Genomic DNA, 23,755 nt, shown 5'->3' with positions numbered 1-23,755 from the left:
AAGTCCGAAATATGAATGTAGGGCATGGGGTGGGCAGATAGAAGGAGTGATGATAACACGAAGATGACAACTCTGGCTCAAAAAGAAGGCATGTCAGTCTGACCAGCTAATCTTCAGCCACACTAGCCGGCCCTGCTCAAGGTGGCCCATTCTTAGAGCGCTGTTGAAGCGAACTGCCAATGGACTGAATGCGATGAGAACATTTTGCCCAGCCTAGGGGTGTCTAATTATGCATTCATACAGCCCTTATTGGGAACAACCCTCTGGTCTCAGCAGAAATGGAACATTAGGAAACAAACCCCGGTAAGCAGGGGAGAAGCCTCAAACTGGCACCATCATCCCTAGTTCAGGGCTATAGGGTGCTCTGTGTATTTCTTTATTTCTTTTTCCTGCGGCTTAAAAGTAAAACATACAGTATAATGGGTATTTAAAGGTTGTTTAAGTGCCGCTCATTTGCCCCCCTCCGTCCCCTGCTTCATGTACCCAAGGTCGCTCTTACATTGGGCAACTTCATCTTGACAATTTGCAATACATTGAGTTATCCATTCACATTTTATTAAACCAATCTGAACCCTTTGCTGGAGTAGGAAAGGTGCTATTTTTTTAATTTTTTGGTTTACGAGCCATTTGAGAAAAAAAGCCAGCTTTGAATTTACAATTTCCAAGCTCAGAGGCGGTTACAGTAGTACAAACAACGCCATTATTCTATGTAACTAGACTGTGATACTGATATAGAGCGGTATTGATAATGGATGGTACACACTGGGCATAGCTAGGGTAAAAACATACATGGGTCTGGAGCACTAAACAAGATCTGGTAAGCCCTTCTCAAAGCCCCATACCTGATCCCCTCAAAATTCCACCCCTCAGAGGGATGTTTGCAAAGTTAGGTCAGTGCATATGTGGGAATGTAGGTGTGTATTTTCAAGGCACGATAGTGAGTGTGTGTGAATTCCGAGCTGTAAAGGATGTTAGTAATGTATGTGAGTAATTAATGCATAGAGGTGTGCATATAAGGCATATCTCTGGGTGTGAATTACAGGATATGCTCCCAATCTCCTATTTTTCTCTCTACCCAACTGTCTCTCTCCATCTTAACTCCCCACACTTAAAGGGACACTCCAGGTACCAAAATAACTTCATCTACACTGGCTTAGAAAAGGTATGCCTCTTTTCAAGCCAGTTTAGTGAATGGGGAATCACTGATTGGCTGAGACCGCTCTCAACCAATCAGTGGCGCCAATGACCAACGGCACTCCGCACTTGAATCTGAAAATTTAGAGGTCGGATGCTGCCTGGGGGGAGTGGACATCGCCGCTGTAGGCAAGTTTGTGGTCCCATGAGGTAAAAGTGACTCCAGGGGCCTCCTGACACCATAACAACCAAATTCTGATGAGGTTGTTTAGGTGCCTGGAGTATCCCTTTAAGTATATCTTCCAAACACCAGTTTCACTTTTCTCCTTCAATTGATGTCCCCCTTTCCTTTGCCGTAAACCTACACTCTGTTGTGTACTATGTTAGTTGCTGGTTCACCTCTTCTCAGCGTGGCTTACACCATGTGGCTGTGGTTCTGTGGGGAGAGTTGGGAATATAATGTGAGTTCCTATCCCCACCTCTCTCAACTTATACAGTAGCAGATTTTAATATATAGCTTTTCTGGTCAGCAGGAGAGAAATTACTTTAAAAAAGACAGGTTCCGCACTTCTCCACATCCAAACTACGAGGTGCAAACCAAATCGAGGTTGGCACATTCTTCCAACACTGGTAGAACAGCAGGAATGGTCCAGGCTGTTAGGGGTCACTAAATTGGCAGCTTTAATGGAAACTTGTGTTAAATACTGTGGTGTTAGCTCGCCAAAGATCTCGATTAGAGGTATAAATGTTGCAGCTTGTTTAATACTGTGGTCTTCCCCAAATCACTCCCTGCACAAAAGCAAGGAAGACTCTAACTGTCCGTTATCCAACCCTGGCCGACCGTAGGCTGAAGGTTTGAGCTAGGCCACTTACTTCCAGTAAAGGGAAAATTTAATGTTTCCGCATATCAAAAAACATTTTGGACAATGTTTCCAACTTCGTGGTATCAGTTTGGGGAAGGGCCCCTTCTATACCAGTATGACTGTGCCCCAGTGCACAAAGCAAGGTCCATAAGGACATGGTTGGATGAGTTTGTGGGAAAGAACTTGACTGGCCCACACAGAGCTCTGACCTCAACCCCCTCAAACACATTTGGAGCAGAGATTGCGAGCCAGGTCTTCTCGTGCAACATCAGTGTCTGACCTCCCAATTACTCTACTGGATGTATGAGCAAAGATTTCCACAGAAACACCCCAAAATTTAAATCTTATGGAAATCCTTCCCAGAAAAGCAGAAGCTTTTATAGCTGCAAAGGTGGGACCAACTACATATCAATGTTATGTATTTAGAATGCAATGTCATGAAAGTCTCTCTTTGTGTAATGATCAGGTGTCCCAATACTTTTGTCCATATTGTGTATTTGTCCCTTCTTCACATTATATTATGCCTTTCTCAGCAGGGAGAATACATGCGTCAGGTACCCTACCTCACCGAATTTAAATGATTTCAAAATGACTTGTTCGCCTTCATATGTCTTCAGACTATTGATGTTTTAGCCTGGGCCATTGAAGGGATGGTTTGTCCCGAGCGCGCAGCCCGAGGAATTCAATCAGTGGACTGGTTACTTTATCCAGCTGATCGACACTTATCTCACTGTAGGAGACACCTTCATCACGTGTAATTCGTAACAGCTTCCAAAACAGAGAACTCTTCACTTCAAGAGGATTTACCAGGACAGCTCATTACAACGCAGGAGTGACGGCAATACCACTGGGAGTTGGAAGTGTTAACACATTAAAGCGGTGAGATCCATCCATAAGACTATTACACATGTGTATAGTGACTTTGCATAGGACTCTTTTTTCCTTATTTTTTCATTTTTTCTTTTTCTTTTTACAACATTATTTACATTTTTTCAATGTGGTATTTTTCTCCATATAATTTTTCATTTTTTTATCTTTTTCTTTTTTTATCCTTGCAAGGATCTGGATCCATCAGGACTGTGTGATGTTACAGAGCTATATACAGATCTATATGTTGTGATATAAGTCCCTGATCCATGGCATTGATTGAGGACTGACCTTTATGTTTAAACAGTACATTTATCTGTTTGTTCGTTTATAGATATGACAACTGACACCATTTCTATATTTACTTATTGGTTGATGTCTATACAGAGATCGGATTTATAGAATGATTCTCAAATGTGTACATATATGAATTTAGAGGCAGGTTCTGCGCTTGTTACTTTAACCCTATGAATTTCAAAGGATTGATTGGATAGTCTGTCCTTTATGCAGAGCTGTGATTGTGTATATATATGAATTTTGAGATATATTCTGGATTAGCAAAGGCACATGGGTATATACATGTATTCTGGAGTACACATTGTTTTGCATAATAGTTTGATCAGCAAACAGATGAATTTTCAAATTTTGGTTGAGATCATCGAACTTTTTTTGTATGAATAGATATCAATTTTTGATTGTATATATATCTTATTAAATTATATTTTTTTGGCATTTCTATATTACTTCTACCTTTTTCATTTTTGGAAACTATATTGAGAGTGCGGTATTTTATTTATTTGTATTTTGGTTTTCACAATTTTGGAGGTTATAGTAGAGGGATACCTCTTAAATACCAGCACCGCCGAGTAAATGAGTGCAAACACTACCCAGTATGTTGTATATTGATGTTTTAGGACTGCACACTGAGCGTTTCCTTGAACTTCGCACACAATTTTCATATTGCTCGATGATTTCAGGATATTCACAGCTTAGTGATCCATCGGAGGACCAAGACTGTCTTAGAAAGTTCAGTCACTTTCTTGTCATTGCAGGTTCAATGTAGAGGCAGACAAGTCACTGGGAGTTGCTACAAACAAAGTGCATCTTTCTTACTATTAATTATATGTACTTATTAATACAGTATTTCCATACTCCAATAAAAGGGCATGGGGGGCAAATGCGGGTAATTCCAGCTCAATGTTATGTCACAGTGTAAAAAAAATATATATATATATATAAGTATACAAAAATGGCTTGCATTCACTCTTAAATTAAAAATATAAGGTTCCACTTTAAATATGCTATCCACCTCATTTCCAATGGTTTACCGATCAATACTGTTCACTATGTTTACATCCCTTTGTTTATCTTTGTTTCTATGGTGCAGTATGGAGCTGTGTGCATCCATGGCAACATACATAGCGCCGTCATGTAACTTCCGGGTGTGCCACATTCACGCATGTGCACATCAACCCGAGAGACGCTGGGGGGGTAACACAATCCACCGGTGGTGAGTTAATTATTTTTAATTTATGGGCTATATAATAATTTTTTTTTTACTGGTGTATTATGTTGTTGATCCTAAGGAAAGCCCCGATTGAGGGCTGAAAAGGAAATTTTTAATGGAATTACTTCAATAAAGAAATACTTTTAACTTCATCTAAGACCGTGAGTGCAAGCCGTTTTTTGTATACTTGTATTTTTTGGCTATGGCTATTGTGCACCCGGCATTTTGTTAAACTGGTCTGTCTGAGTGCAAGGACACACTTGTATTCTTTATATATAAAATATCATCATAGTAATAGGTTTTTAAAAACATGAGTTTGTCTACACCTATGATATATTCTAGAACATATTTGTACTATATTTACAAGCCATTTGACACAAAAGGAAGCGTCTTCTAATCCAGATGTTGACTTGCTAAGAATGATAAAGATTGTAGTCTAGAAATAGCTATAAGGGGGGTAATTCGCTGCAAGTCAGTCTACAGAGAATTATCCTAACAGCCTAATACAACAGGTCAAAAACCAGGAACGGCAAACAATGTTTTATTGTAAATTCAAAGTTGGTTAAAACATTAACCAAGGAGAATGAATTAAGCTATGGGAAGCCTCCTGGACCTCTTTCAGGAACAACCACGATGTCACTTTAAGGCAGTGTCTCACATGTCATAATGTGACAGGGTTGACAGTGTTCCATGACAAATTTGTTCGCGGTGAAAGGGAGAAAGATTTACTGGAACATAACAACAGATACAGTTTCAACCTCACACTTAGAGAGACGGAATGAGAATCTGGACACCTCCACCGCCAAGAGTGCCTGAAAGGAGTTCAATCAAATCTAAAAATTAACTTCTCACATCGATACATATTCTTCTTATGGTGATTGTTCCAATTGTTTTTGTCATACGGTAAACGCGCAGACGTTTATTGTGTGCAAAGCCTATTGCAAACTTTCAGTTGGGGTTTCTCTAAATCCAAAAATACAGTCTGAGCGATCATTCTATTTCAGGCAGATCCTCAGCTTAGAATGTCCCAATCTACGTAGGCAATTACAGATCTAAATCTTGGGAGATAGAGAGAGATAGATAGATATAGAGAGAGTGTGTGTTTGCGTGCGCGTGTGTGTGTGCGCGTGTGTGTGTGTTGTGTCCTCACTAAAACCTTTGGCAGAACCTTGAATTTGCTGTCACCCAAAAGCCTAAGAAATAATTAAATCTTGTAAATATCCTATGCACACAATCTTTTGGGGAATACTCAAAAAGACGGATTCCTCTAATTCTCTATATTTATATGAAAACGAGTGACGGCAAGCTTACAAACATTAACAAAGTAAGCATGTACACACAAATACATTGCAGTAGAGGATCACTGGAAAAGTAACCTATTTTTCATATCATGCCTCATCTGTGCGTTGTCAGATGGTAGTTGTGATGACAAAGTTGAGTTTTAGTATAGGAAATATTAAAAATAATAATAATAATTACCAATCATATATTATATTATATAATAGCCATGTAAAAATGGCAAATGCATTTTATAGATACTTTTATGTACTGGGTTCAAAGTGGTTTATTCTCGAGGGCTGCACCGTTCCTGTGGAACTCGCTTCCCTCCTCCGTTAGATGCTCACCCAGTCTCCACTCCTTCAAAAAATCATTAAAAACCCACTGCTTCATAATAGCGTATCAATTAAACTGTTAATAGCTCCTAACTGATTCCTCTTCTGCAACTGTCACTAGTCTAATACTATCCTTACCTTTTTGTGTCATTTTACCCCACTCCCTCTAGCATGTAAGCTCATTGAGCAAAGCCCTCAACCCCTCTGTTCCTGTGTGTCCAACTTGTCTGGTTCCAACTACATGTCTGTTCGTCCACCCATTGTACAGCGCTACGGAATTTGATGGCGCTATATAAATACCATAATAATAATAATAATAATAATAATAATAATTCAATATACTGTGAGCAAGATGAGTTTGTTTTTACATATGATTCGTAATTCTTTTGTCAAATCTGCACAATTTCCTTTGAATTAAATGCTGCTATTTACTAACATCATTACACGGTAATTAAAATGGCATATATTGAAGACCTAATCATAGTGATTATTATGCCATTTTAAATATATGTCATTTGTTTAGACACTTGGGGATGGAAATAATATTTGAATATTTTTTTGCATTTCAGAAAAAGTTGGGGGAGAAAAAACAGAATTAATAATTAATTACTATCTTTGTCCATTAATGTAACCATCCAAAAATATTGAGAAAGAAAAATGGAATATAAGATATAAACGGTGTCCGAGTTCGTATTTTTTAACTGTCTCTTTTATATAATTGTGTATGCTTTTTATATGCCTCCATAATTGTGATGGGATTATTATTACATAAATAACGGGAAAATGTAGCTATCGTGAACAAGCCATAAATGAGCAGACAGCTGCACATAACGCTGTGATGTTAACGGCTGACCTAGCTTATTAATGAAATCCTGTGTTTTAACGGCTAATAGCTGTAGTCAGTGGTTTTTGACTTTCTGAATGTGAAAGACAGATAATTCTATTAGGAAAAATATATCTCTTAATTTCGACAAAAATCTCAACGTCATATTTATATTTTGATAGCTGCAGAATCTAATTGACCAACACATACACCTAGTTTTGAGGTAAAATCATCTATTCCATCATTTAAAATAGGTTTCAGCCAAGCAGGAACATCACGAAGCCAAATACAAACTATCACAGAACTATCTTTGGATTCTAAAAATGAAATACACAGAAAGCAGGTTAGAACACTGGCATCGTGTTCACACAGGGAATACGTTGGGTGTAAGTATAATAATCAGACTATATATCTAGAAAAAATAAAATAAATTAGAAACCACATACATTCTGATTTCAATTTTTTTTGGATCAGATAAGTGTAGAGCAAATTTATAAATGACAACGAATGCAAAAATCTGGTTGTTTAACGCTTTTACAATTATTATTAATAATGAGAAAATTATATAATATGAATTATGATTAAGAATAATAAAATCATTACTGTTAAAAAATGATATTATATTCTGAGTGATCCTTCCAGAGGGCAATAGGAAAAATGTCTCCTTCCTTATCCTACCAATAATTATATGAACAGATATTTATGAAGAAAAAAAGAAAGACATTAAAGAGACCCTGCACTGTCCAAGTACAATAGTTTTTTTCGTTTTTTTAACGCTGTTTAGTAGATATATCCCAATGAAAAACATGCATTCATCTGCATCCGTCTAAAAGCTGCAGATCTCTTGTCTGCCTTTCTATCCAATCCAGATTTTCTGTGGCTATCCAATCACAGACTTCCCAATGCAGCTCAAGCTGCAAGCTGACATGCTTTAGGTGTTTGGAGTGTCCCTTTAAGATATTACAAACATCAAACCGGTATACAAATATTTGACACACACATTCGTACATAGCCAATTTCCCAGTTACTGACTGTCCTGTCACACTGCAATCAGATTCAAAAGCCAAATGGTGTTGAATTATGTACGGATGCCTATGGAAATCGAGAATAAATAGTATTCTCTGGACAAGTCTAGCCAACTGCTTAGTAATTATCAAGAGAAAATTCATAGCGTAGGGCAGAGAAGGAGGTAGTGGGTGAAAGGATCTGAATTCACACATATTCTCAGGATTATCTAGCAAATTACAAGACCAGACATTCTTTGTGGAGACTATAGGACAGAACCCAAAGTTGGAAATTGAAGGAAATTACAGGATATTTTTTTTTTTGGGGGGGGGGGGGGGGGGGGGGTGTTTCTGAACAAGTTGTAGATACATCGAATAGACTTCCAGAACAGGTGGCAGAAGCCAAGACTGAGAAAGAGTTCAAAAATGCCTTGGAAATGCACTGTTTCCTAGGAAACAAAATGTGTGCATTTAGAAGAAAATAGAATAGACTAGATGGATCCGGTAGCTTTAAACCCTTAAGGACCAAACTTCTGGAATAAAAGGGAATCATGACATGTCACACATGTCAAGTGTCCTTAAGGGGTTAAACTGATTTGTGTTAACAAAGTGAGTCTGTCTGTGAGTCTGTCATCCAATAAATGTGACAATGTCAGTACAACGTTAATCTTTTGTGTTTGCAAACTTGTCATAAATTGCACTGATTACACAAGGCACGCACCTGGAGGTCACCTGATTCACCTCCAATATGGCACCCGCAAAAAATGCAATGCATGTTGGGTAAGGAGATGGAACAAAACTGGATATGTGGTGCTAGCGGTATTAAATTTAATATCAGCTCCCCACCTATGCACTTGTGAATCCCTTGGCTAGAATAATATATAGATACAACTTTAGTCAGATGTGATTTTTTTCCATAAAGAAATTTACTTGAATGTTAATTAATCTGCTGAATTCAGTAATTATCATTGCTCATATTTTGGAAATTAACAAGAAGATGACCTATAATTGTGGCGAAACCAACCTCGCCACTGGGCCCTGGAGAAGCCTGTTTGCTAGCCTCCTACCTGCTGACTATGGCCCCTGGGTTATTTGGGGCATATTGTACTGTATATTGCTGCTACTGGCCCTTTTAACAGCATCTATGGACATATTGGGACTTTTGGGACTACTGTCCCTTTAAGACTGTGATACATATGCTAGTGTACTGCCTGTAATATTATATGTGTGTTAAGTTTAACCTGGGTGATATGTATGCAGCATTCACCTGATTGTTCGGTAGAATCACTCCATTTATTATATTGAGTGAAACTACCGAACAACCAGACCACCCAGGAATAAGTGTGCCTCCAATTACAGTTTGCAACAATGTTGCAAACAGGTAATTGGCAATCTATGTAATGTATTCTTTGTCCTCTGGGTGGCCGCCATTCGGGAAACAAACACGTGGCGGCGGCCATCTTAAACTACCGAACAGCGGTGTTTTGCCGTCGAGTGTCTGGAACTAAAATCGGACACTTGACTAGGCAAACACCGCTGAGACCTCCATACTTCCAGAAATTCGTATGGAAACTACCGAATGACCCGCCGTTCGGTAGAAAGAACCCCACAAACAAGGGAATTCATTCAAACCCTCTCCAGGCTCTATAACACAGGCAATTCGCCTGTTTTCATTCCCTTGTTTGTGACCGACCGCAGGGCCAAAATGCATGGAACTGTTTTCGGATACTTTACCCATGCGGTCGGTCAAATCTTTGGAACCCCATATCTCACGAACCATTCATCCGAATTACTTGAATTTTGGATATGTTGTCCCCCTGAATAAGGGCTATCCAGCGATGCTGGATTTAAAGGTGTACCCCCGGGTTTTGGGGTACATCCAGAACTTGGCTGAAAAAGTGTACCGGATAATTGGGTTTAATGTTATCTGAGGGGAGGGGATGTGTGGGCTGAACCATGTATGTGATTGGTTATTTTAGGCCTCCCCCTGGGTGTGGCCTGTATGTGTATTATTGTAATAAAAGCCAGGCTGGATGAGACAGTCCAGAGTTCCTGTTTTACCCTCAAAGTGATGTGTCGTCTCATTATTGGGGGAAGGATTTAATGTATGCTGTTCCAGTTGACTGCTAGGAGTACAAGCCTATTCGTATGGTTCCTATTCAATGGTCTACAGCATTCATACGCTTGGGAGAATTTAAAGGTTTCTCGGATTCGGTGATTATGGTGTCTGCCAGAGGGCTTGGAGTCCTCAGGAAGCGCTAGGAGCATCCATTAACGGAGGTACCAAGTCGGGGTGCCAGGTGATCCGTTACATTGGTGGCAAGCGGTGGGATGGCGTCCTAGTGCGAGGTAAAGCAGCTCGGAGACACAGTGCGTTTGGATTTACAATTGAGGGCGACGCTGGTGGGCATACAGCGTCCCTGTTTACATAAAGATTTGGGAAAATGGGGTTCGTAGACCCCTGGGCAACACACACACCTGAGGAAGAGAGTGAATTAGAATGGAGAGATAATGCCCGGATAGAATTATGGTACGATGCCCTGGAGGAAGTCCAGTATCGACGGCAGCAGCGCCTTCCTGGTGTCGCATACCGGTTGGAGGAACAAATGGCCTGGCGGATGCCGCTTCTGGGAGACCAACCTGGAGGGCAGCGGGTAAGACAACTCGAGTACCTCGTGGAAAGGGAACTGAGCTTGGACACCTCATACCGGGCACTGTGGTGGTGCACTGTCCAGCCAGAGACGTGGAGGGCAGAGGGCATCCAGCCAGAGGGGGAGAACTACACGAGCCCTGGCCTGTTGTGGAAAGCCTTAGTGGAGGATGTCGACTTCGGCAGTCCAGCAGAGTCACGGTACTGGGCTATCTTTCATTACCGAGGTGAGATGATACAGGGCCCGAGATCTATTGGACTGGGACAAGACCTCCGCCGTTTCGCTGCCATGGAACGAGAGCTGGAGATGGACTATGTAGAACTATTAAATTCCTGCCAGCCGCAGAGCAGGGACACAGACCGGGAAAACTGTGTGGCAGACCCAGACCTGCTAGCCTACAGCTGGGAAAAGGTGGCTGAGGTACCCCCTGCTTCACTACCAGCTGCAGAAGTTGGGGACCTCATAGACTGGTCCTGGAGAGACCCACAGATGGCAGGTGAAGATGGGACCGAGATCTCTCTACCGGCCCTACAGGGATGCTGGGCAGTTGGCCCAGATCCCCAGCGGCAGTCTACGGTTCAGGGAGAGGAGCCTGTTATTACCTCTCCCCAGCGGCAGCACAGCTCACAAAGGGGAGACAGTAAGCCCCTCACCAGCGCAGATGGGACTGTGGTCTCTGCGCCCTGCCTACAGGGAGTACAGAGGGTCAGCCCTGATCCCCAGCAGCAGTCTACAGTGCAGGGAGAGGCGCCTGATACCCCCTCTCCCCACCGACAACCTAACCCACCAAGGGGAGACAGAAAACCCCTCACCAGCGCAGATGGGACCGTGGTCTCTGCGCCCAAGTTACAGGGAGCTGAAGGGGCCGTCCTCCCTCACCAGCGGCAGTGTGATTTGTTGGGAATTGGGAGCCCAGTCTCCATTCCCCAGCGGCAGTGTGAATCACAGGGAATTGGGAGCCCAGTCTCCATTCCCCAGCGGCAGGCTGAGTTACAGGGGGCAGAGGTAGTTGGTCCTTCCCCCCAGCAGCAGAGTGATATGCCGGGAAGGCAGTGTGAAGTGCAGGGAGAGGAGAGCAGCGTCCTCCCTCCCCAGCGGAAGGCTGAGTTACAGGGGGCAGAGGTAGTTGGTCCTACCCCCCAGCAGCAGCATGATTGTTTGGGAATAGAGAGCCCAGTCTCTATTCCCCAGCAGCAGGACACTGAATTGGGAGGAGAGACAGTCGGTCTCCCTCCACAAAGACTGAAAGTAGGCATGGGAGAGGAGATTGTTACCACCTCTCCCCAGCGACGGATCATCGATGGGCAGAGTGTTCTAATGGGAGAGGAGCTGGTTACCACCTCTCCCCAGCGACAGCTTAATGTACCAGGGGGAGACTGTAAGCCCCACACCTGTGCAGATGGGACCGTGGTCTCTGCACTTCCAGCACAGGGGGTAGGGACGGTCGGTCCTGCCCCCCCACAACAGGGCTGTTTAGCCAAAGGGGAGACAGTCTGTCTCCAGCAGCAGAGCTGTGTAACTAAAGGGGAGACAGTCGGTCTCCAGCAGCAGAGCTGTGTAACTCAAGGGGAGACAGTCGGTCTCCAGCAGCAGAGCTGCGCAGCTAAAGGGGAGGCAGTCGGTCTCCAGCAAGGCTCCAACCAGACTACTCCCGGGGTAGTGCTGGCACCAGGGCAGAGTACCGCTGGGCTCTGCCCACTCAGCAACCCACCAAAACAGCCTACCAGTCCCCCACACAGCCATGGTGAGGCACCTGGACCTGGACAAGTTTTTCTCTTACTCAGGTGTAGTAACCATTTATTGTGGGTGGGCTGTACTGCTGTTTCTGTTTTGTGGGTGGGCTGCTGGACTAACAAGGGCACTGACCGGCAAGAGGTCAGGTACGCTGTTAGTCTGTTTGGAAAAGGGGAGAAATGTGGCGAAACCAACCTCGCCACTGGGCCCTGGAGAAGCCTGTTTGCTAGCCTCCTACCTGCTGACTATGGCCCCTGGGTTATTTGGGGCATATTGTACTGTATATTGCTGCTACTGGCCCTTTTAACAGCATCTATGGACATATTGGGACTTTTGGGACTACTGTCCCTTTAAGACTGTGATACATATGCTAGTGTACTGCCTGTAATATTATATGTGTGTTAAGTTTAACCTGGGTGATATGTATGCAGCATTCACCTGATTGTTCGGTAGAATCACTCCATTTATTATATTGAGTGAAACTACCGAACAACCAGACCACCCAGGAATAAGTGTGCCTCCAATTACAGTTTGCAACAATGTTGCAAACAGGTAATTGGCAATCTATGTAATGTATTCTTTGTCCTCTGGGTGGCCGCCATTCGGGAAACAAACACGTGGCGGCGGCCATCTTAAACTACCGAACAGCGGTGTTTTGCCGTCGAGTGTCTGGAACTAAAATCGGACACTTGACTAGGCAAACACCGCTGAGACCTCCATACTTCCAGAAATTCGTATGGAAACTACCGAATGACCCGCCGTTCGGTAGAAAGAACCCCACAAACAAGGGAATTCATTCAAACCCTCTCCAGGCTCTATAACACAGGCAATTCGCCTGTTTTCATTCCCTTGTTTGTGACCGACCGCAGGGCCAAAATGCATGGAACTGTTTTCGGATACTTTACCCATGCGGTCGGTCAAATCTTTGGAACCCCATATCTCACGAACCATTCATCCGAATTACTTGAATTTTGGATATGTTGTCCCCCTGAATAAGGGCTATCCAGCGATGCTGGATTTAAAGGTGTACCCCCGGGTTTTGGGGTACATCCAGAACTTGGCTGAAAAAGTGTACCGGATAATTGGGTTTAATGTTATCTGAGGGGAGGGGATGTGTGGGCTGAACCATGTATGTGATTGGTTATTTTAGGCCTCCCCCTGGGTGTGGCCTGTATGTGTATTATTGTAATAAAAGCCAGGCAGGATGAGACAGTCCAGAGTTCCTGTTTTACCCTCAAAGTGATGTGTCGTCTCATTATTGGGGGAAGGATTTAATGTATGCTGTTCCAGTTGACTGCTAGGAGTACAAGCCTATTCGAATGGTTCCTATTCAATGGTCTACAGCATTCATACGCTTGGGAGAATTTAAAGGTTTCTCGGATTCGGTGATTATGGTGTCTGCCAGAGGGCTTGGAGTCCTCAGGAAGCGCTAGGAGCATCCATTAACGGAGGTACCAAGTCGGGGTGCCAGGTGATCCGTTACAATAATATATTATCGTAACAATTTTTACATGTTGGCTTGATATAAATAATTGTAATTATAGTATGTTTCAAGCCCTTCAAAGGAAATGATTGTTTAACCTGGCCACATAACCCTGTCCCATACGTCTGTAAATCTCTGCGCCCCGTCTTCGACACAATCACCTACTTCTCCAAGTCTCCATGCCCATTATATAAAGATAGAACAGTGTCTTATCCAAATTCCATTGCCCATTGCCCATACCTTACAACATGTAATGTGGACAAAGAGGGATACTTTCATTTTAGGGGTGTAAGTGGGGTGTGTGGCCATGGACAGGCCTATTCTGAGAAATTTCAGGTGACTTACTAATAATAATTTGTGCAATTGAAATGTAATTTAGAACAAGAACAATGTATCTTATTTACAAAGACTAATTGCTAAATACATTTATTAAAGACACATTACTGGGAGTATTATTACTGTGGAGCTCTGTTATAGAGTCAGACACATTACTTGGAGTGATATTGCTGTGGAGCTCTGTTATACACTCAGACACATTACTGGGAGTATTATTGCTGTGGAGCTCTGTTATACACTCAGACACATTACTGGGAGTATTATTGCTGTGGGGCTCTGTTACACACTCAGACACATTACTGGGAGTATTATTGCTGTGGAGGTCTGTTATAGAGTCAGACACATTACTGGGAGTATTATTGCTGTGGAGGTCTGTTATAGAGTCAGACACATTACTTGGAGTGATATTGCTGTGGAGCTCTGTTATACACTCAGACACATTACTGGGAGTATTATTGCTGTGGAGGTCTGTTATAGAGTCAGACACATTACTTGGAGTGATATTGCTGTGGAGCTCTGTTATACACTCAGACACATTACTGGGAGTATTATTGCTGTGGAGCTCTGTTATACACTCAGACACATTACTGGGAGTATTATTGCTGTGGAGCTCTGTTATACACTCAGACACATTACTGGGAGTATTATTGCTGTGTAACTCCATTATACACTCAGACACATTACTGGGAGTATTATTGCTGTGGAGTTCTGTTATACACTCAGACACATTACTGGGAGTATTATTGCTGTGGAGCTCTGTTATACACTCAGACACCTTACTGGGAGTATTATTGCTGTGGAGCTCTGTTATACACTCATACACATTACTGGGAGTATTATTGCTGTGGAGTTCTGTTATACACTCAGACACATTACTGGGAGTATTATTGCTGTGGAGCTCTGTTATACGCTCAGACACATTACTGGGAGTATTATTGCTGTGGAGCTCTGTTATACACTCAGACACATTACTGGGAGTATTATTGCTGTGGAGCTCTGTTATACACTCAGACACATTACTATGAATATTATTGCTGTGGAGCTCTGTTATACACTCAGACACATTACTGAGAGTATTATTGCTGTGGAGCTCTGCTATACACTCAGACACATTACTGGGAGTATTATTGCTGTGGAGCTCTGTTATACACTCAGACACATTACTGGGAGTATTATTACTGTGGAGCTCTGTTATACACTCAGACACATTACTGGGAGTATTATTACTGCGGAGCTCTGTTATACACTCAGACACATTACTATGAATATTATTGCTGTGGAGCTCTGTTATACACTCAGACACATTACTGGGAGTATTATTGCTGTGGAGCTCTGTTATACACTCAGACACATTACTGGGAGTATTATTGCTGTGGGGCTCTGTTATACACTCAGACACATTACTGGGAGTATTATTGCTGTGGAGCTCTGTTATACACTCGGACACATTACTGGGAGTATTATTGCTGTGGAGCTCTGTTATACACTCAGACACATTACTGGGAGTATTATTGCTGTGGAGCTCTGTTATACCCTCAGACACATTACTGGGAGTATTATTACTGTGGAGCTCTGTTATACACTCAGACATTACTGGGAGTATTATTGCTGTGGAGCTCTGTTATACACTCAGACACATTACTGGGAGTATTCTTACTGTGGAGCTCTGTTATACACTCAGACACACCAAGAACAATATGGAGCTCATACAAAAGAGGGACAGGGGGATTTGGGCACAAAACGGGGTCTTTCTCTTCTAAATATGGCCCTTGGGAGGTATGCATAACCCCCTATTATCCAAATAGCTGTGCCCTATATGTTGACAAATAACCCCAACTTCCTCAAATCGTGGTGCACCTCTTATTGCTGCATAATTCTCTATCTTTCTTTTCCAGATTCGGATGCCCCTCAACTGAGTTTGGTGTATGGACTGATAATAAATACTTTGTTATTTTCTCTTAAATGTATTAAGCAAACTTATCTGTTTCTCTGCATCAGCGAAATAGCAAAAAGCCCTGAAGGAGATTCTGAAGCAGGCTAGTAGAGACATTGAACTCCCATAGAGAATTACCTTTTTAACGTAACGCAATGCCTCTGGTGCACTAACATCATGATTTATTGTTTTCATGCAATCTATAGGACCGTTGAGATTGTTTGCAAAAAGAAGCTGTTTGGATGTATAGGTATTTGATCATCTGAACACATTTTAAACCGCCAACAGAGTGAGACTTTATGTTTTAACTCAACTCATTTGTCAACAAGCCATTGGGATTCATTCACAAATTGCCAAATTGCAATCAATTATAAGCTGAATTGCAAAATAAAGTCTAAAATAGTCAAATGCGGGCAATAGCTTTTTTTCCCCCCAAGAATATTTTTTTTTTAAAAAATATTTCAACAATACAAAACACAGTACAGGCCAGTGAGTGAAGCACAGCATAGACAGAGGTAGTACAGTTCTGTCATCGGAGAATAAACTCCATGTCAGAGAGCGGACAATGCAAGTAATCGCATGGAATTTTTACAAGTAAAAACGTTCTGTTTAAATTGTGTGTTTGAGTCTGCAGTTTGTTACAATTGAGTATTTTTTATTTATTTAATTTTTTTAATATAAATATTTATTGAAGTGTTTTTACAAAATGATACAAAAAAAGACAATAACAATTACGTCACAGTATCAAGTGTTGGTCAATCTACCCAGTTACTTAGGAATTACAGGACAATGACATTACATTACATACAGGTAAAGCAGAAATGACACCATTAATAAATGAATGAATTGAATTCCCGGCTCGTAGATCTTATCTTCCCCATATACACCTCATTTTAAATTAGAGGGCCCATTCTAACAAAATTGAGAGGAGTAGTCGGGACATGGCTCAGGAGTGACTGTTTAAACTCACTAGAACATTCAGGGGGTAACTCTGGTTGATAGAAACAAGCATATTTTTATACCTCTTGGATAAAACTATTCCATATATTCCACCCGTATTTGGTTATAGATAAGGGCTCCCTCTCCATCTTTAATTGGAAGGAAATTTGTACACATAGAGGGGTCAGATTGTTTTCAGAGTTTTATAATACACTTTTTTGCTGCTACCAAAATACGTGTAGCTATATATTCATCTTTTTTTTTGAGAGTTTGGGCCAGCCAAGATGTAATAGGGCAATTTCGGGCGAAAAGTTCATATGCATATTTACAAGATTACCTAATATGTTATATGTTAATTCCCAGAATGGTTTTAATTTCGAGCAGTTCCACCAAACATGATAAGATCCCTCTAGGTGATTACATCGCCAACACAGAGAAGAATATTAGGGGAACATCCTATTAATTTTCAATGGAACCAGATGCCATCTAGTTAGGATTTGATATTGTAGCTCTATGAGATTTAGGCAGTGAATCGATTTCTTACATTTGGGTATAATCTTATACCAGTCTAAGAATGTTATATCTATTCCAAGGTCTATTTCCCCACTTATTTTTAATATTAATAACTGGATCCATATGGGGGTCTCTTTCATCAATGATTGAACTTTTCATCAAAGTACGGATACTATCTCCATTTTTAAAAAGAGACTCCAAGCCTATGATTTCGTTATCTGTTTTATATATAATGCTTTTCAGATAGCTTTTTATTCTGAGGTAAGTGGACACTTCTTTTGGGGGTAAATGAGTAATTAGGGAATAAACCCACTCTAACTCTTTAGATCTTTTGTGAGCTCTGATGTTTACATAATTTAGAAAAATAATCTAAGGAAACACAAAAACTAATTGTTGCTGCTTGATAGTGTCTATTCTCACAGGTAGGTACATAAAGATCTCAAGTAGACTGAAATCAGCCATACAGAAATCAATAGAATAAACATGCCTATTCACAAAGTTATCTGCATATATCTGCCACAGCCTTGTGCTGGGACACATCAAAGTAAGTCAGATAAAGGAAGCTTGTGGTTTTGAGTTGGGCTAGGGATATACCAGATACAAGATTATTAACATATGAATTACAGTGTCCAAGATTATAACATATGTTTAAAGGGACACTCTAATCACCAAAACCATTACATAATTAATGACGTGACTTTGGGGCATGATGCTATGCCATTTATCTGGCAATGTTTGACATTGGCGTTTCTTAGAAACAGCTTGTTTACATTTGGCATGGGAACACTCCTGTGGAGGCTGTCAGACACTTTTTCCTAATGATTTTTATTTTTGAAAGTCTTCACATTCGTGGTCATCACAATGAACACGGCTAATGCATAGGTAACCATCGGAGTCAATGCTTCTCTGGGAGAAGCAGTGGGTTGGCAGAGTGAGGCGGCTGCCATGCATGTAATATAGGTTACAGTGTATCACTCCGAACGGCATCTGATTGAACTGGAGATTATCAAGATCTCATTTAAACAAAAAGGTGTAAAAAAAAAAAAAGATGACATTTTCTTGTTGAACAATTCTTAAATGAACACTATAGTGTTTATAATACAAAACTGTATTCCTAACACTGTAGTGTCCATTTGCCCCTGCTCACCTCCCAGTGAATAAAGGGTTAAAAACAAAACAAAACATTATTCCCTTATCTAATTCCAGCGCCAAAGTCGTTGGACGTCACTTCAATGGGGGTAGCATTGACTCACTGCTTTCCTAGGGGGATACACACTATTTTTGATGTTACAATTCACTGCCCAACAGACTAAATAACTGGAAAGATAGTTGCTCTGGGCACAGAAAAACAATTGAAAAGCAATTTAAGAAACCTATGTTTATAACATGACTAGGTAACAGCTGCCCTAATAACACCTATAAAAATAAGGAGAACATAGCCTGCAGAATTTCACCGATCGCTCCATCGCAGTCTGTTAAATGCAAGTTAAACTATTTATCTGACATTTACAGTGAGTACAGTATAAAACCACAAACAGCTGTGAACAAACTTCCTGAATCAAACTTTATTACGTGCACGTGGTTCTTTTAAATCAATCAGGGGTTCATTTCTTATGAGTTCAATATGGCGTATAAAAATGGTCACAAAGCGGACACATTAGGGTTTATTCCTTAAACCAGAAATTCTGAAGAATTGATATGTGAAATTATCGTATATTTAGCTTCAATTCCAATTTAGTTGTTTCAAAACTTTTGCATATCTCTTGTCCAGAGGCGTAACTAGAAAATACGGGGCCCCAGTGTGAAAATTGCCCTGGGGCCCCCCATACGTCTTAGATGCAGGAGGGTGACTTTCCCTGTGGTCCAGTGGTGGTTCAGCATGATTGGATTCAGAGTTACCACTCTGACTCCCTCCTTCTCCTGCATGGCTCCCGGTGTAAGCTGGGAGGAGTGACCGGGGCTGTCTCTTCCTCCCAGCCTTATCAAAGGGGGCCCGGTCATGCTGTTAAAGCGCTGCAGTGCTGACCGGGCCACCTGGAAATACATAGCCATCGGGTAGCCCTAACAGCATGGGCCATCCGATGGACCCCTTCAATGCGGCCCGGCGGTTCTACTGCGCGGGCCGCGCCTGCAATATGGCGGCGGGCACTGCAGTCGCATGGGTCTGCAGGGCGGCCGGGCCTCCTGCAGTGACGGGCCCAGTCGCAGCTGCGACCCCTGCGACCGCGGTAGTTCCACCACTGCTCTTGTCAATTCTCCATAATTCCCAGTTTAGAGAGTACATTTAACCATTGTACAGCGCTGTGGACTATGTTGGCGCTTTATAAATAAGAAGAAGAAAAAGAAGCATGTCTTTAATGGACGGTTTTTACTGATGTTCCTCCCTTGCAGGAAGAGCTGGTAAGAAGATAATTAAAAACCCATCTGTGTTTATCTATCAGGTAACATATCAGCTGTATCTGGCAAGTAAATAACACTTAGAAGGAACGACTGCCTGACAGCAGGTTTACAACGAGCATATCCAACCGTCCTCCTGCACTACAATCCTCAGCATCTAGCTGGCTGTGAGTTACGGGACATGCAGTCCAGCTACACTAGGCAATGTCGCAGCTGGCCACCTGTTGGTTTGGAGACTTGCAATAAGTTTAACAGAGAAAATACCTAGTGATTGTAACGTTCAGGGTGTTGATGTCTGTGTGCATGCACGCTGCTACTACAGACAGGATATGCGCCCATGCCGCTATGGAGGAGCATATCTTACACTTTTAACTCTTTGCTATGCACGGCACAGCCCTGTACAAACGAGTTAAGAAACAAAAAGTGAGCCTCTTGTGGTGTGTGCTTACATCAGCTGCCACGTGTTCCGCACTGTCTGTATTCAATTGGAAGACCCTCCCCCTACACATGTTGTGGAAAGTTACAGGACAGAAAGAAATACTTCTACCACATGCTATTTAAACAATAAAAAGACACTGCAATCCTATACTCCGCAGCATGCGCTGAGATGGGAGTTATTTACATAGATATAGTCATAAAAGAGGATAACAATTATATCAACTCTGACACTGGGTGACGTACACGTATCTCGTAGCTAGATTCTCAGTGTGGAATCTGGATGTCTTTACTAACTTATCAGGACTCATTTTATTGACCTGGGAAGGATGAAAGGCTAATGTGACGGGAACTGAACCTGTGTCTCTGAGACACGGCAACAAGAACACTGAGCAATAATAGCTCAAATTACTGCTACTCATCCCCAAAAAAGTCCAATTCATTGCTGAGCGGACAAATGTTTAATATTCTCAGATTTTCTGGTTTTAACTTAAATAAACAAATATCCGAAACACGTAAATCTAAATCCAAACAACATAGAAACACAATGCTACAGGGGGGGCAGGTTTTAAACCGTCTCCGAGATGTGTCAAACAATATTTTCGGCTGCTATTTATATAGAAACTGAGCTTCTCGGTATCAGGTTTAGGGTCAAGGAATGTGTCCGCAGGAGCAGGTTCTGTTTAAGAAATAATGTCAGAATGAATGGGGCTTTGCCCTGTGTGAGGCTGGTTATCAGGACAATGTGAGAGTTAATCCCTAATTACCATCACATTGTAGAATGTTCAATCTCCCTAAACAATGCTTACAGGCTAACAAACTGTAACCGGAGGACACGTTGGTCGCAAACCAAATCTCATGCGCCCTCCAGCCAGTCTCCCATGCCTTAGCCTGGGAAAGCGTCTAACTATACAGATTAAGGAACAGCAAATAAAAATACAGTTTTACATTTTACAAGGCTACATAAAAACACATATCTTTGCAAGCAGATATGGGAATTCAATGACACCATATGGACATATTGTGTTAAGCCCACCACAACATCACATTATTCCAATATCGGGGAGTCCTACATTAATCTTAACACGAGAGATAAACTTGATAACTGCAATGCTAATTGCTTAAATGGCTTCCAAAGATTATCCTCAAATGTATGCTTTCCTGTGGTCACCTCCAAAGGGTCATCAAAGCTTTTAATTATACGTGATCATCAATGCCCCTTAACCTTTCACCCATGACAGAACAAATGGATCCTTGTAGAATTGTGGCATAAGGCTGACAATTTGAGGCAGGATGCAACAACGAGAAACAAAAAGTTCAGACATCAAAATTTCCTCTTGCCACTAGCCAATGGCAAGTGAAATTTGAGCCCTTGTTGCAGTAGATCATACCTGGAGAGCATGCAATGACTTGCAGTGGCTAGTCATTTTTATGTTGTGGCTAGCAGTATGTAAATTCAAATTTTAATGCTTGAGGTGTTCAAAAACATAAACAACCCACTCAAAATATTTCTATTTTTGTCGGCTGGAATTATAATATTTGAATTCCTATCGATGTTTCATTCTCTATCAGACATCTAGGTGCATTAAAAGATGCAAAATATAAAATGCAATACTGCAGATTTAAGAAATAGAATATACAAAGCAGAAATGCATTTAAAAAAAAACAGCACACATAGGTTTGGGTGCGTAATGTAATTTGGAGTTGATAAATAAGAGACGGTCTGTCACGTGTACTACTATTTGCATATCTTAGAGAGAATCAGTGAGAGCGTTTGGAAATATTCTATATCGGACAGTAAGCTTGTATTGTGTAATAAAATGAATATACATAAAACATCAAACATGTACTTTATATAAAATTTAGTACCAACAGCAGACAGTGAATGTTCATGTATCGTTGAAATAGTATATACAAGTGATTGGGTGATTGAATTATTATCTAGCAGGCAGTGTGTGTATTATATTTTGAAGTTAGTATATTATATACTGGAATTATCAACATGTGGTTGCAGTAGTATATAATGTATAGAGAATATGGAGTCTATAGCATGTGGTTGAAGTCATATATAATGTAAGTAGTATACAATGTATAGAATGCCCAATATAGAATGTATAGATTGTATCGCATGCCTAGTATAGAATGTACATATTATATTGATTGCCCAGTATAGAATAGACAGCATAGAATGTATAAGATTGTATAGCATGCCCAATGTAGAATGTACAGAATGCCCAGTATAGAATGTATAGATTGCACAGAATGCCCAGTATAGAATTTGTAGAATGCCCAGAATATGATATATAGAACACACAGTATACATTTATAGAATGCCCAGTAAAGAATTTATAGAATGCCCAGTATAGAATGTATAGATTGTATAGAATGCCCAGTGTAGAATTTACAGATTGTATAGAATGCCCAGTATAGTTTATAGAATGCACAGTGTAGAATGTATAGATTGATTGAATGTATAGAACGCCCATTATTGAATGTATGGAATGCTCAGTATTGAATGTATGAAATATATAGAATGCCCAGTTTTGAATCTATAGAATGCCTAGTATTGAATGTACAGAATTCTCAGTATACAATTTAGTGAATACTCAGTATAGAATGTATAGAATGCCCAGTATTAAATGTATAGAATGTCCATTATTGAATGTATTGAATGTACAGAATGCCCAGTATTGAATGTATAGAATGCCCATTGCTGAATGCATAGAATGCCCATTGCTGAATGCATAGAATGCCCAGTATAGAATGCATAGAATGCCCATTGCTGAATGTATAGAATGCCCAGTATAGAATGTACAGAATGCTCAGAGCATTTAGTGAATATGAAATGGATGTGTATGAAGATACCTTGTAACTTCTACTTCCCTATAATGAACCGACTTCCCATGCAGTCACAGCCCAGGCAGGGAAGGGTTAAAGCATGCCAGGTGAGTGCAGCCAGGTGAAGATCTTACCATGATGCTGAGTGTGAGCAGCCCTACTCCTGCAGCACTCCGGTGAGTTCCCGAGCTCCGGACTGTCAGACTGACTGACTTTTCTTAAAGGCAAAGTTGCATCATCCGTTCTAGGACTGCCCCTATTTTAGGAGCTCCCCTCCTCCGGGCTCAGTTTGGAGAAACCTCCTCCTGTCAGAGCTGTCACTGGCGGCACTCACAGGGGAGAGGTATGGGGAAGTAAGGAGCGAGCTCCCTCTCTGTACACCAAGCTCCCCCTGAGCTCCCTCTCTGTACACCAAGCTCCCACTGAGCTCCCTCTCTGTACACCAAGCTCCCACTGAGCTCCCTCTCTGTACACCAAGCTCCCCCTGAGCTCCCTCTCTGTACCAAGCTCCCCCTGAGCTCCTCTCTGTACCAAGCTCCCACTGAGCTCCCTCTCTGTACCAAGCTCCCACTGAGCTCCCTCTCTACACCAAGCTCCCCCTGAGCTCCCTCTCTCTACACCAAGCTCCCCCTGAGCTCCCTCTCTCTACACCAAGCTCCCCCTGAGCTCCCTCTCTCTACACCAA

The 23,755-nt window shown here is 41.6% G+C and overlaps 1 protein-coding gene across 1 annotated transcript in view; it reads right to left on the bottom strand.

Annotated features, from left to right (window-relative positions):
* The window catches only part of SLC6A9 (solute carrier family 6 member 9), a 147,617-nt gene extending 124,334 nt beyond the window's left edge, over positions 1-23,283 (bottom strand). The window contains exon 1 of the mRNA XM_063427724.1: positions 23,205-23,283. The gene's annotated coding sequence lies outside the window, so the exon portion shown is untranslated. The remainder of the gene's footprint in view (positions 1-23,204) is intronic.
* Positions 23,284-23,755: the final 472 nt, after the last annotated feature.

Source organism: Pelobates fuscus, chromosome 7, assembly GCF_036172605.1.
Source record: "Pelobates fuscus isolate aPelFus1 chromosome 7, aPelFus1.pri, whole genome shotgun sequence".
Taxonomy (NCBI): Eukaryota; Metazoa; Chordata; class Amphibia; order Anura; family Pelobatidae; genus Pelobates; species Pelobates fuscus.
The sequence above is the reverse complement of the archived record's forward strand: the minus strand, read 5'-3'. Positions and strand labels throughout refer to the sequence as shown.